Raw genomic sequence first — 7770 nt, 5'->3', positions numbered from 1 at the left:
ATTGTTTCACTTTTTTTTAAGCTTCTGTTTGGATTAGAGGATGTATTTGGAGTGGAAATGAGTTGAAATGAGAAAAAAAGAGAGGTTAAATGTGAATGGTTTGATTCATGTATATATTATTATTTATATTATTCTTATTATCCTTTTATTATTATTATTATTATTATTATTATTATTATTATTATTATTATTTTACTATTAAAATATAAATTCATACATATTACTATTATTAACTGGAATGCTTAATATTATTAACGTTATTATTCTTATATCATGTATATCAAATTATAAAAGACTGACACTTTCATGTTCAAGACTTTTTCCGCTTTTCTTTGCAAGTGAGGAAGGAAAGACTTAAAAATAAGACTTAATATCCATTATGGTTCCTATTTTCGGAAGGTTTGTTCAATTTGGTCCTCATTTTTTTTTTGTGTTCAATGTTGTCCTAAAGATTGTAAATTTTGTTCAATTTAGTTCTTTTTGGAGATGTCATCTAAATAGTTAACGACAAACAGTCCAGGTGTTCAATACAGTAACATGTTGGCATATAACTGACTACTTGGATCCCTTTGAGACACAATTATGTGGATTTAATAATATTGAAAGTGAAATTGCAGATAATATTAGGGTTTTTTGTTTCAAAAATAAATTAAGGGTGCTTCGAATGAAATTTTTTACCCCCAATTAGTAGCGAACTCTGGAACACTGGGAAGAACATCACTCACGTCTTGTTGAAATCGAAAGCGTTCATCGTTGGCAGTGAGGCATTCACTCGTATTCTCGTAATCTAAGGTTAGTGCTCTGCCATTCCTTTGTATGATTTTTTTGAACAATGTTTTTTCTGGATAATGTTTTAAATGTTAGGGTTGAAAATTTGTGCGAACTATTTAGGGCAGTGTTTATGTTGATTGTGTATTGTTTGTGGTAAATGTGAGTCTTTTATGTTGATCCATTGGTTTATTGTTTATGGTTTCCCATTTACCACTTACTTTTAGCATTTACATAGGAGTTACTTTTACGGTTTCCATAGTGGTACCATGTTTCGATAATGGTCCCATGCCCATAAAATTCATTTTGTAGGGTAGCGTTTGAAATGTCTAAGGATACTTTTAAAGTTGTGGTCCACCATGGTGGGACCTTAGTTAAGGACATACCTTTTGAATATGTTGGTGGGAAAAAACATATTGGACTGTGAACCCTGACAAGTGGAGTTATTTCGAAGTGGTAGATTCCATTAAGGAGTTCGGGTATATTAAAGTGTCTGAGTTATTTTATTCCATTGAAAATTGTCTGCATAAGTTGTACGATTATAGAGATGAAATTAACATGGTAGGCATTGCCAAGTATGTTGGGGTAGTTAACTTGTTTGTGGTCCACGATGTGAATGATGAGCCAGAGATTATTCCTGAAAGTGAATTAAATGAAGTTTATTTGCTCTGTCATGGAAGTCTAGATAGTGAAGGTATCCATGTAAGTGGGAATGAGGAAGATAAAGTGGAGGTGCAAGGGGAGGATGATAAAGTAGAGGTTCATGGGGAGGATGATGAAGTGGCTGTGCATGTGGAGGAGGATGAAGTGGATGTGCATGTGAAGGAGGCTGAAGTGGATGTGCATGTGGAGGAGGATGAAGTGGCTACACATGAACATGACGTTGGGGTGGAAGTTGTGATTGAACAACACGGGCAAGGGGGGAAGAGGAAGAAGTAGTCATTGAAGAATGTACTTTAAGTGAGGATGATGAAGAAGAAGAAGAAGTGGATGATGAAGAAGAAGAACTGGATGAAGAAGAAGAAGAAGTCGATGAAGGGCTAGTTGATGTTGATGTAAATATTGATGAAATTGTACATAACATTGTAGAAGGTTTTGTGCCAGTACAAGTTTGTGAAAATGATAGCGCACATAGGTAGACAAACCCAAATAATAGGGGGTTGTCTGATGATGAGTGGGACTCAAAATTTTTGGACAGTCCAGAAGAAAGTGGAAGTGAGGATGGAGGTGATGAAAGACAAAGTTGTGGTCCATTTGGGACGTATGTTAAGCCAAAAAATATGTCAGACTACAAGTGGGAAGTGAGAACAAAGTTTAGTGATAACAAAGACTTTATGGAGGCTATTAGAAGTTATGCAGTCCATACAGGGAGGAATTTAAAGTTTGTTAAGAATGACAACAAAAGGGTACGAGTGAGATGCTTGGGTGCCCAAAAAATATGTGAATGAATGACTTATTGTGGATACTTAGAAGGTTGTAGAACATGGCAATTGAGAAAAATATTGGATAGGCATTCTTGCAGTAGGCAATTCAATGTCAAAATGATGAATGCTAAGTGGTTGAGTGAGACATTGGATACCTCACTACATGAAAATCCGAATTTGAAGATAAATGAAATAAGATCAAAAGCTTTGAGGAAATGGAATACAAATATCTCAATATCTAAAGCTCGCAGGGAAAAAATAATAGCCTCATGCAAAGTTGAAGGTTCATTTCAGAAACAGCTCACGAGAATATATGATTATGCTCATGAATTATTGAAATATAATCCTGGATCAACAGTGAAAGTTAAAGCAAACAGTGAAAATGGTGAGACCATATTTCAGAGGTTCTATGTTTGTATGAAAGTTTGCAAGAATAGCTTCGCCTCTTATAGGCCATTTATTGGTTTGGATGGATGTTTTCTTAAAGGGAAGTACAAGGGGGAGATATTAACCGCTGTTGGTAGAGATCCCAATGAGCAGATGTTACCTCTAGCTTATGCAATTGTGGAAGTAGAAAACAAAGAAACTTGGACTTGGTTTTTGGACTTGATGATTGAAGACCTTGGAGGCTCAGAAGTTTGTAATTCATGCACTTTTATGTCTGACCAACAAAAGGTATCTTTAATTCCTTTATGTTATTGAATTGGTTTCTATAATTATTGTTTGTTCAATTTGGTCCTCATTTTCGTTAAAAAAGTTCAACGTGGTCCCTTTTTTAACAGGGTTTAAAAGAAACTATGACTGAACTTTTACCCAGGGCAGAGCACAGATTTTGCATGATATTGAAGTTCAGAGGGCACACATTGAAGACTCTGATGTGGAAGCTGCTACTAGTTACTACCCCCAAGCTTGGGAAAGAGAAATGTTAAATATAAAAGATGTCAATGTAGAGGCTTACAAATACCTCATTGTTATTCCCCCAAGGTATTCCTTCTACCTTACTGCAATTTCTTATTCGTCCTCTTATATACTTATACCTTCCTAACAATTAATTATTCGTGGTAATAGGTATTGGTCTAGATCTAGATTTATAGGTCGACCTGTATGTGATACATTAGTAAATAACACGAGTGAAGCTTTTAATAGTGTTATTGTTGATGCTCGAGGAAAGCCCATTATAACCATGCTAGAGGAGATTAGAGTTTACATCATGAAAAAATGGGCAACCAACAGAATCAAGATGTGTAATATGGACTTTCATATTTGCCCCAATATTTCAAAGAGACTTACAAAAGAATCAAATTTATCTAAAAATTGGATCCCTAGGTAAGCATTTCCTTCTCCACATGGAATTAATTCATGTCACTTGGTCTGTGATAAAATTGTACCTGTTCATCACTTCATATTTAATTTTGATTGATGTATGTTAGCGGATTGACAAATGTACCAAATCGTACAAGTAATATAAATGGTAAGACCAAGTATCGTTTTCCCAAGAGACTCGAAAGGCTTTCTCGTTCACGTGAATTAAAATAATAAGACTTGGAAATAAAAATTAATAAATTGGATTTGAGAACAAAAATATTAACATGCAAAATAAAGTTGATTCAATTGACAAACGAAAACAATGGATGAATGGATGTTGTTGGGGGTTCACAATTTCATCTAATCCGCTCTCTCTTATCTACTCCTCTTGAATATTAGTTTGATTAATTAATTGTTATGCGACTTTCTTAGCCTACCTTTAACCCGATCCCTCGACGAAAAGAGCCTAATATTAACTACTGGCTTGCTATCCCTAGCCTCCCCTAGAAAATAATACCGCATTATAAACAGAAGTTAACGCAATTGATCGTCCTACCCCTATCCCTAGGTGGTATTGCAAAATCAAGAAANTACTCACCAGTTCATGTCATTACTGTANNTCCCCATATCAATAAAGACAAACATCAGTTACCAAATGAGTTAAACGATAAAGGCCTTAAGCACAGATGAGAACCCAACAATTATCAATCAAAACATATGGAGACCATATAAATAATCAAGAGTTTCAATAAAAGAGAGTATCAAAAGATTACATTGTTTCCCCCAACAACAATAGGGTTTATTTCACAATAGACATGGTGAAATTAGATGAAAAATGGAAGAAGAATGGAAAAGCAAACCCTAGAAAAGATGAAAAGGAGCCTAAGCATCCAAGAGATCCTCTCTAGAGAGCAAAGTTAGGTCTGGCTGTTCTCCCCTGTCAAAAGAATGACTCTAAACTTGCAATAGGGGTATTTATAGGTGAGGAGCGCATCAGAAAACAGGCCCAGGCCCAACGGACCACCGCCCGGCGGTTTAAGTCTGCCGCCCGGCGATTTGGCAAAAGCCTCAGAACCGCCCGACGGCAATCGTCACCGCCCAGCGGTTTCCCTCAGAACCGCCCAGCGCCAATCGCCATGCCTACTCCTCGCCCTAGGCCGCCCGACGATTTAAGTGTGCCGCCGGGCGGTGCGTCGACTCTTCAAATCTTCATTTTTCTGCTCTTTTCTTTAGTCTACGACCTGTATCTTTAACTTCATTCTTCACTTTCTCAAAATAGTTACAAAACAATGCAAAACAAGCATAATATCGCTAAAAACAGCTTTTGACTCTCTACAGACTCATTTATTGAGTTTTGCTTGATTCTAGGCTCATTCCAAGTAGTAAAGGGCGTAATTCGATCCAAATTGACATATGAAAACAACTGTTTTTCAACCTTCATCAATGTATTACTTGATGGCAGTTGGTGTGGAGAAAAATTGTTTGAAGTAAGGCATTTTGCAATGATTACAAACAAGTTTGCAGTTAACCTCGACACTCAAGACTGTACCTGCAGGTAATGGGTCGTTAGTGGCATCCCTTACCGCCATGCAATTGTAGTAATGAGATTCTTAAATTTAAATCTAGAAGACTTTGTACCCATTTGGTTCAGAAGGTCAACGTATGATGAAACATATGCGTATATCATATTTCCAGTGAATGGGCACCTTTTATGGGAAAGAACATCCTGCCCAGACGTCCTCCCACCATTCAAGAGAAAGTTACCTGGCAGACCTAAGAAAAAAAGAAGGTTGGAGAGTTGGGAACTAAGAAGGGATGAAACGCAGATGACCAAAGGTGGCCACCGAAAAAATGCAGCATATGTCGTATCGTTGGGCATAACAGAAATCAATGCCCCTTACGTCCACAACCTTCTGAAGAACCAAGTCAAGAAATGACAGAACCATGTGATGAGCCACCCCAACCAACACAGGAATCCACAGAACAACCACCTCAGCCAATTGGAAGGGACAAGTTACCAATTAGGAGACCAAAATAGAGTTTATAATGTTCAAATTTTGGTGCACATGACACTCAATCTGTTTTGAAATACTTTACTTATTAAGACATGTTGTCCTTCATAATGTTTTGAAATACTTTATAGTAGTAACTGGATCTGTTTTGATATACAATGCACTGGATCTGTTATCATGTTATCATGTGTTATATAGTAGTAACTTGATGTTTTGATGTACCCAAGAACTGACTTCTGATTATGAAAAGATATTGTTGTTTTAATGTTTTGGCGTACACAGGTTTTGATATTGATTTTGACCATCACCAAATATGGACACATCACTCATTATCAAGGGGACCACATTCGCATATTTTTAACTAAAAAGAGGACTAATTTAACAATTAAACACTAACACAACACACATATCATTCACTGATTTGTTACAAAAGACAATCGCCCAACCTTCACAATGGACCACCTTACATAACAACCTCAACCTTCAAAAGACTAAAGTTAGCCACATTTGGGACCACCTAAAGACACACATTACACGTCAATCTAAAAACCCACTTCGAACACATCAACCTAATAACACACACAACATAACTATGATCAGTACACTAAGAACACACATCACTGATACTAATAAGTGGATCCTTCGCTTCAAAGCTTTCACTGTCTTCTCCATATCACAAATCTTACTCCTTTGCCTACCAATGATAACATCCTTTTCATCAACTTCTTCTTCATTGCACCACTTGAAATAGTTACACCACGTCACATTTTCAGCTCCACTATGTTATTCATCAAAGACAGTGTTAATTATCATCACATAAAGAAAATAGGGGTTAATTACAAATGCTTTTATTCACATCACCTTGTAGTTACGACAACCCCAAAAATATCTTCCAACATTCTTTGAAGTTCTAGCCATTTTTACTACTGTCCTCTCACCACAATTGCAAATGGGAATTATCCCTACCCCCATTGAACCACCACCATGTAAGGAATGACAACTTCGGTGGCTCAAGCCTTGGCAACAACAAGAAGAAGATTGGGAATGAGACATTGCTAGCCAACCACCAAGAATGGGAAAAAGATTGGTTAAGCTCTCGAACCCTGGCTTTCACTGGAACAAAGTAAAACAAACCCTAATTTCAGAATCTGCACTTGTCAAAGATTGGGTTTCATTAAATAAATAACATTTCTTTCACAATCCACGTAATTGTGCCTCAAGGGGATCCACGTTGTCAGTTATATGCCAACATGTTACTGTATTGAACACTTGGACTGTTTGCCGTTAACTATTTAGACGGTGTCTCCAAAAAGGACTAAATTGAACAAAATTTATAATCTTTAGGATAATATTGAACACAAAAAAAAATGAGGACCAAATTGAACAAACCTTACGAAAATAGGGACCATCAGGGGTATTAAGCCTAAAAAAAATGGTATCCATTTTTATCTCGTTTTTTTGTCTTCCATCTCAAATCGCTCCATCTTTTCTTTCTCTTGGAAACAAAGAGACTAAATATTTTGTTAAATACGATAATTCAATTGAATTTTAACTTTTTTAATTACAATCAAATTCAAAAATTATGTAAATATCAAATAATTGTTACAACTTTAAATATATATATATATATATATATATATATATATATATATATATATATATATATATATTAATATTGATTGTCTTTTGTGATCCATCTTAATTGATGTTATTTTTTCATTGTGAAAGTTGTTCAGGATTTTTTTTATTTTATATTTGTAATTTTTTTTTAATTTACTTAAATGAGATTATTTACAAGATAAAATATTAGATCAAGTTAAATCCAAGTAAGATTAACACTTAATTAAGATCATTTAAGATCGGGTCAAGTTTTCACTAAGGGTGTTGCTTCCTCCACCTCCCCAAGTAGGTCCTGCACCTTCCCACTATTTTAATTTATTTCAAAAATATTCTACATATCTCCACTATTTTCTTTTCTTCCAAAAATACCCTACACTTCCCCACTATCCTCAACAATCTTTCCCTTTCTCTCTCTCTACATTAGTGGAGCATTCACATGATTCAGATTTAAATTTGTGATATAAGGAAACTTCAATATTAGTACTTCTACCATTTCTATTTTATAAAATTAAAAGTTAGATGCAAATACAAAATAATAAACATAAAAATATTAATAGTAAATAATGATATATTATTAATTATTATTATATACTAACTTTATAACGACGAAAGAACTAAATAAATTCTAAATCTTTAACAAA

This window comes from Vigna radiata, chromosome 8 (assembly GCF_000741045.1).
Source record: "Vigna radiata var. radiata cultivar VC1973A chromosome 8, Vradiata_ver6, whole genome shotgun sequence".
Lineage (NCBI taxonomy): Eukaryota > Viridiplantae > Streptophyta > Magnoliopsida > Fabales > Fabaceae > Vigna > Vigna radiata.
This window is presented reverse-complemented; position numbering follows the sequence as displayed.